Source organism: Lactuca serriola, chromosome 6 (assembly GCF_051521515.1).
Source record: "Lactuca serriola cultivar US96UC23 chromosome 6, Lser_US96UC23_V15, whole genome shotgun sequence".
Taxonomy (NCBI): Eukaryota; Viridiplantae; Streptophyta; class Magnoliopsida; order Asterales; family Asteraceae; genus Lactuca; species Lactuca serriola.
The window spans coordinates 94,518,741-94,527,361 of NC_136413.1; the positions used below are offsets into that span (position 1 = coordinate 94,518,741).

An 8,621-nucleotide genomic window follows, 5' to 3' on the forward strand; every position below is an offset into this window, starting at 1 on the left:
AGACTTATTAGAGGATACCGTAGGTCATTTAGAAACCTATAGTGTCATATGCTATTTTGAAAAAAAAAATAAAAAAAACCCGTATATACATATATCGAAACCGTCGGTATCAAGGTGAAACAGTAGGCGATTTAAGATACCAAAGATTTCGGTGGCTATTTTGAGATAAGTAATTAGTTAAATACGCTAGTTTTGTCACATATATATATATATATATATATATATATATATATATATATATATATATATATATATATATATATATATATATATATATATATATATATATATATATTCAAATGAGAACCCAAAAAGGTTAAGAACCATTTTTTTTAAATGTATTTATTTAATGTATTTTGGACAAATCCAACATCTATGTTGTATTAAGCAAACTTTTCCATTTCCTAGTTTATAGTCAGTTGCCACTTATCGTCGGACCACCATCACACCGTCGCCGGACCACTGCCAGACCGTTACTTGGACTAACACCAAATTCAGTAACATTTTTTCTAGTCGTATTCATAGCTTAATAAAATAAATGTTATAGCTCCCATTTCTTTGAGAATATTTTTAATAAAAAAAAATAGAATTATACCGTGACAAATTCAATTTTCTCTATTTTAAATTGTACATTTCTTTAAAAATGTGCATCGTTTATAAGACATATTCACAGTTTAAAATATCAGCTGTATAGTTTAATAAACATATTAATCCATTAATATGCAGTTTAATATTTTCATGCATACATTCATTCGTATTTTAAAACAAAATTTATATAATATATACAACTTAATAAAATCCATTTTTTGTTTAATACATAAAACTCACAACATAATACAATCTATTATATACTAATTCACAAATTAAAACAAGTCAAACCCAAACTTTACCACTACAACCAACTACAACACACAACCACCAACTATATGTGTCACTTTCGCAACCATACTTCCTACAAAATGATATATGCTTACAAAATCATGGATTCATAGCTTAAATATTATACTCACAGTTTATTAAACAATCAAAACTAAACTAACTTTTAATTATAAAGATCAAAGACAAAGCAAGACTTTTAGAATAATCATGATATATTTTAGGACTTATCACATTCGACCTCGGTAAGGTATGTAGAGCTTCGGTGTTATAGTGGCGCCAACCGGTATGGGTGGTGGTCAGAGACAAACAAGGTGGCTAGAGATGATCGGAGGCGAAACACATATGGAAGGAGGAAATTGCAGTGGATCTTTACCGTTCGGTAGAACGTGGATCTTCGGTGAATCATGCCAAGCTGCTCACCGAAGCTAGTACATCTAGCCTCACCGCTCATCGGAGCTTGTGGATGTAGCCTTGCTTCTTGCCGACGCTCGTAGATCTACTTTCACCGCTCGTCAAAGCTTCTATGTCTGGCCTCGAATATCGTTAGAAGTGGAGGATACAGATCCCGTGCAGGAAGGACGACGCTAAGGGTGGATCCGGTGGATGTGGAGCTGCAATAATAAATTCAGATGTCGGCGTTGGCACCAACTTGCTTTCCGACGAGCTGGTGGTGGGGAAGACATCAACAGCAGCGAAAACGATGGCATGAGGTTATCGGTTGTAGAAGGAGGGAGGGAAGAAAGAGGTTGATGTTTTTGAAAATTATAAGAGAACGAATCAAATCTAAAAGTAGATCTAATTATTACTTGCGAAACTAGACTAAAATTTGTTGGTATCTATAGTGATACCATTCTTTCTTTTACCAGATGGTTAACGAAAATGCCCTTTTAATATTTCCAAAGATATATTTGAAAAATGACAAACATATTCTTAATTATAAGCTAAAAGATGGTTCATAAGGGTTCTTAACATTTTTTTGTTTTCATTTTATCTTTTACCTATATATATATATATATATATATATATATATATATATATATATATATATATATATATATATATATATATATATATATATATATATATATATCATAAGGGTTCTTAACATTTATTTGGTTTTCATTTTATCTTTTATATATATATATATATATATATATATATATATATATATATATATATATATATATATATATGATAATTATGCTGCAAAAAACGACTCTCAACATGTCATGACCAATTTAAATATACAGAAATGCTTATAAATATTTCCACCAAACGTGTCACACCCTCGGCCGACGGAGGAAACGCCGAGGTGCATGACGTAAACCAGTAATCACAGTTATTGAACAATACAAATATAATCTTTTATTACTACAGAAATGGAAATTACATTGTCAATAGTTATTGCTGAAACTCTACACACGCCTAACAATCCGGCGTTCACATTTGTATGATAAATATCGGAGAATCTTCTGTACAAACTCTTCTGACCTTATAAATAACCTGAGAATACATGCATTAAGATATGTCAACAAAATTGTTGGTGAGTTCTACAGGTTTTGACACAAAGTATTTTTACACCCAAAAATGTTTTATAAAATTTATCTGGTTGACCAGCTTTTATAAACACATATTTTTCTATCGAAAGTATAAAATAATTGAGTCATAAAAGTATATTTAAACTCATATAGAAATGTCATTTGCTCAAATCCAAAAATACACAATTTCTAAAATATATAAGTAAACCAAACTTATAACAAATTCTTATGGTTCTCATGACCGAAATGCTCTTTATATAAAGATTTTGAAACCAATTTATATAAATAAAGTCATATCACAATTTGTGTAAACATAAAATAGCCAAGTTTTCTCTTAAAACTTTGTACAAACGTTTGTATAGTTTATATGTAAAACTCAAAATTTTGAATTTTATAAACTTTGTAAATCCGTGTCATATTATTAATTAATCATTATCTTACTTAATTTGGAAATCAACGCTTAACCAGTGGGGCAAACTCATCCCAAAATACTTTTCAATAACCGGTAAATTATAAATGCATATTTTTACCACTCGTATAATTTCAACGACAAATATTAACCATTATCTTTACAATTATATTCTTTCAAACGTCTCTGCTTACGGAGAATTGTGTCGTAGGGAGAGGTAATTAAATACCTAAACACTCTTACACACTCGGCCCAAATTGGGAGGATTGACTCAATCTAGATCTATACTTCTTCGAATAAAATCTTCAATATATCAATTTGTCTATAACCGACACTATTCGTTGCTCCTCCACAAGCCAAAAAAGGCACAATAAACAAGCCACACAGGCACAATATAAATATAAATGGAGGAATCGAGATCATTACTAACGTTTAAAAGCAGTCGTATAGTAACGAAGAAAGAAACACTTGACGCCTGTTGCCTCGTCAGACGAAGTTGTAGCTAGCAACCACAGATGGAAAATAACCATTCACATAAATCTTTCCATAAGAAATAGATCTACACCAAGGTTCTTTATTATAAATCTATGTCGTGTACATAGACCTACAGTATATGATTCCTCCTGGATTAATGGTTATAGAGCTAAGTGTCGATTCCAGGATTTGATCCCTACAAAGGAAAAATACACCATCATAAAACTCTCTCTTTCACCCCTTTCGATACATTCCTCCCACAAACACACACGGGATACACAATCCACAAAATCCATGACGATAATTCTTCGACTCACAAATCCGTCATTTACTAGGGTCACTAACGCGAATCTTAGATTATTAAGATTTTCAAAGCTTAGTGAAATTAGTTTAATAGTTAATTTAGCATAGCGTTCAACAATTGTGGCGATAATAATTTGAGTAGTTCTTTACTTCGGCCGATAAGGAGGATGTTCGTTCGCGTAGCCGAATACTCATTTATGCAAATATTCGATAAATTGCATAATTGATATGATATATAATTTATTAGGTAATAATCCCCAAAAATCAAAGAATTAATTATATTATCATATGTGACGAGTTTCGTATCACAACTAAAATAATTTATATTTTTATAATAATTATAAAAATAAATTATATCATTTATTTAGCAATCGTTTCCGCGTTATGATCAGGAGTATAATCATTAATTTTGGTATAATTAATTATATATATATATATATATATATATATATATATATATATATATATATATATATATATATATATATATATATATATATATATGTCAAATCTTCGTTTATAACCGTTTAAGACAATGTACATTTCCTTTGTACACACTTATTTTGAATAACATATTTTGCTATGAGTATAATGTCTTTTTATGCTTTCTCAATATTTTCGTGCACATATATACGACGAATATTACAGTTTGAAATTCGTCGAATAACTTATATCTTTATATAAATCTACTTATAATCCAAAGATTTTTATTAATACTAATTAATATATCACAACAAGGTATAATTATATCACTTATAACATTCTAATATAACTTATATAATTTATTAATGCTTTATACCTTTTAAATTGTTATTTTCATAACTCTTAACCAATAATAAAGTATGATGTCATTTTATGTATAAGACTTGAAAATCATCAAACTTTAAATAGACACTCATGTATTCTCCCCCAAATATTAAAACAGTAAAAAGGGGTCGTAGAAACTCACATTCGATGCGTGATCTCGATCTAGGCTCGCTTCATGAAGCTTGTCGTGAGAAACTGCCTCTCGACACTTTTTGAGTTTAAAACAAACCACCGGAACTATTTTTTTCACTTAATTACCAAAAGGGGCAGTTTCGGTATTTCTTGAGAAGTGTAGGGCTGATTTGGTAATTATACACCAACAATAGGGCTGTTGATCAAACAATTACCACAAGGGATGGGTTTTGCTCTCTTAATATAAGGAGAGGGACTAATTCTGCCAGGTTCATCAAATATACAAAGGGACGCGTCTTCTTCTCCATCACAGATCCGGTATAGGAACGGTCAAACGAAATAGCAGGGGAAAAATGGGGCTAGTCTCTGGCAGGCCCTCGTGGATGCGAGTCTCGTCACCGGCAGTCAATCGGAAGGGGATACTTAGCAGTCGCAGTCGACCTAGGAAACACCTCCGATTCTCTGTTATCGGAGAAGAAGAGAAGGAACGAATGGAAGCAGCCACGATGAGGAACTCCGATGGTGGTCATTCAGATCGCAAGGAGGGGAGAAGAAGCTCCGATGGCGGCCATTCTGATCCCTCCTTCGTGACTTCGTCGCCGCCAGTCAAAGATCAAGGAAGATGAGGCAGTAACAACATCGATGGGAGACACCGGAGGAAACGGGGCGGCAACTGGTGGCGATGGATGCCCCTTGACTCGCCGGTGGTTTCTCGACCAGAAAGGCCCTTTGTGGCTGTTTTGGTGACGGGAAAGCATCAAGCAACAACAGCAGTAGCGGCGAATCAAAAGGGGTGCTTGGCTGCTTCGATCAATAGGGAAGAATAAGGGAAAGGGAGGCTGCTGCCACCTTGATCTCGCCTGAATTTCCAATCACTCTGATGGCGTTTCTTTGAGTAGTTCATCACGAAGAAAGAAAGAAGAAAGTAAAGAGATAATTTGAAGCAATGAACCCATTCGAGGTAGTCCAAGGCTGAAAATCTCTTAGCTTTCTATATGATTTGGTTGTACATTCTTTAGAGGGTTGTTTTGGGTAAGTTGAAGTGTAGAAGAAACATAATTCTTAATTTCATTTATTGGTTGTAATTTTATATAGATTTAGAAGCAATATAATGCTTCAATCATTTTATGTATTGATGTATATATTATATGTATTTGTATATGTATAATCATATTCTATGTATTTATGTATGTATTAACATGTATTTTCTATATGTATAAACATGTATTTATGTATTATTGAGTGATGTGGTGAAACATATAAATATAGTTGCTATAGTTATAATGTTGAAAGTTTATATTCAATTAAGCATGACTCAAAGTGTCAAAAATACAATGTCATATTTGTAATATTTAAAATGATGATATTTTCTATCTTTCTCGATTCATGTGCCTTCGATCCGGATATCAAATGAATTTTCTGAAAATAAAAAATGATAATCTCGGGTATATGGTTTCCAAAAAGTCCGATGGAACTTAAATCCGATAAGTAGAACTCTGGGAAAATCCGTTTAAAGTTCTGCGATTTATAGAATCGGATTCGACAAATTTTTACGAATCTGTTTTCGGTTAATTTTAAAAATATTATAAAAATATAATAAAATAATAGACCATAGTCTGAATTCAAACACATGATCAAACATTTTACGAGACTCGTAGCTGTTCTAAACGAAACAGTACACGGTTCGTTTCAATCAGATAAATATTGATTTTTATAATTTTAAAGAGTGGTAACTTTCTCATATGACCTCCGTTTTGGTCATTCTTTATATCCACGAAATTAGGAGAACATAACCTATTCAAATATCTTATCCATGTCTCTCAAGTAGATCTGATGCAAAAATTTATTTTTAATGCCACAATTAAATATTAAGTTTTTGATGATTTTCGGTTCGATTCTCAATGATAAATTTTTCGAGCAGTTTGAGATATTCTAAAAGTATTTATAAATATAATATCTTTAGTATACTTTATAAACATAAAATTTCACACAATTGGTTCTTAGCACATAGCGGTTCGTGGTGGTTTGACCGCCGAACTCTGACCAATTTTTACGAGTTGTTACAAAATGTTAGTCTAACTTACTTAAATTTAATCCTTTTGTTCCAATGACATCCTTTAGGTTGTTGTTTTAAGGAATAATTCTTATTTATTATATTATGCTTAGAGTTTATAAGAAAGTTCAAATTAATTAAATTAACCTTGGTAAAAAGAAGTCGATAATTGTCGCTTAAATTGTATGATATTTTGATTTGTTGTTGAAATTTATCCTTTTTTTCTCTTGTTTAGTCGAAGTGTAGTTGTGAAGAAATTTTTTTGAAAAACAAATGCATGTATTAAGGGCATTATAACCACCTTCTGCATTTCCAATATCATTGAGTTGTAATTACTAAATAGGTCCGAGTTAATCTACTAATATATCTTTTATCTCATTATTTTTTTTTCAAACAACGATTCTTAAAAATCCACATTCCTTATATTATAAATAATTCGGTTAATCAGTGATACGACATTATTCGTTGAAAAGAATCTATTCATCCATTTATGCTTGTCCCGCCACTGCATAAGAGAGGGTATCCTAATATTAGGTTGAACAAATGAAAGTACAACGCTATCATGAAGGACATCATTGTTTTTGGTAAGAAAAAGTACAACTACGTTGCTATTACATGTTTGTACACCAAGAGTAGTTCCAGAAATATCCATATGGTTTCCATTTGGCATATCATCACACACACACATACACACACACACACACACACATATATATATATATATATATATATATATATATATATATATATATATATATATATATATATATATATATATATATATATATATATATGGACGCAAGTTCTTTTGAGAACAAAGAGATTTGTTAATCGGTAACATACTCCTAGACCAACAATTAAGACAAATCCATGGTCCAAAAAAGGATTTGACGAACTTTTTTTGGTTTTCTTGGAAATGTGGATTTATGCATAATTAGTAGTTATATAGATAGTGGATGTGCACAATTAGCAGTTATGTAGACTATTGATTGTACTCGTCAACAGTCCATATAACTATTGATTGTGCATACATGCACATTCCCAAAATGAATAAAAAAATTGGAAAATCTTTTTTTTAGGCTAGATATGGCTCATACGTACCATTTGGAGAAGGTTGTGATGAGTTTTATTGTTACAATAACTATGTGCTTGCAAAATTTCACTTAACACTCAAGGGCACATGCAACCTAAGTGATCTATGACATACACTTTGAATGCAACAAACTATGAACAAAAACAACTAACATGAACCCTAATTGAAAACATAGTATAATAAATAACACAAGATTTGTTGTAGTAAACAAATCACTTCAATCCTTCATTTAAAGAGCTTGGAAAGCTAGCACCAAAAGTATGATGTCTCTAATGGCTCACACCCAAACCCTAGAACTAGAAGACAATTGAGGAGAGGGGAAGAGAGGAAAATCCGTTCCTAAAGCTTATAGGAAGGGCACCAACGAAATTAAGTTCCCAATGACTCCTATTTATAGTTTAGGTAACTTAGGGACCAAACAAGATTTGAATGGATTTAATCTCAATCCAAATCTTTTCTTATATGCATCCAAGAGGCTTTTAAAAACCCCAAGGAGGCTCTCAAAACTGTCCTCTCTTGGACGGTTCTAGAATTGTATCTTTTGTTCAACTATTAACCAATTACAATTCACCCATTGCACCTTTAATTAATTACAATTAATCCAAAATTAATTTCAGATTAATTATGATTAATAATTAATTAATTCTAATTGATTTATTATTAATTTATCAACCATATAAATTAACAAATCAATTTACTTTAAAAAGTGATCACATATTAATTTATTAATCATATAATAGATTAATAAATCAACTATCTATTTCCAATTAATATATTAACCATATAATATATTAACAAATCATTTCCTCACAATTCCAATTAGTTTATTAATCATATATTTATCTAATAAATCATCATTCTCTCTATAAATGTCATTCTAATCAAGTTCTAGTTATGAGAAAAACTCAAATATGACTTTGCTTCTAATTACAA

General features: G+C 31.1%; 1 long non-coding RNA gene across 1 annotated transcript; it reads right to left on the bottom strand.

Annotated features, from left to right (window-relative positions):
• Positions 1-2,106: 2,106 nt before the first annotated feature.
• LOC145056538 (uncharacterized) lies at positions 2,107-5,626 on the bottom strand. The gene is made up of 2 exons (XR_013685819.1): positions 4,553-5,626; positions 2,107-2,382 (listed from the first exon to the last, which is right to left on the bottom strand). It is a non-coding gene; the product is annotated as an uncharacterized LOC145056538 (long non-coding RNA).
• Between the last annotated feature and the right edge of the window lie 2,995 nt (positions 5,627-8,621).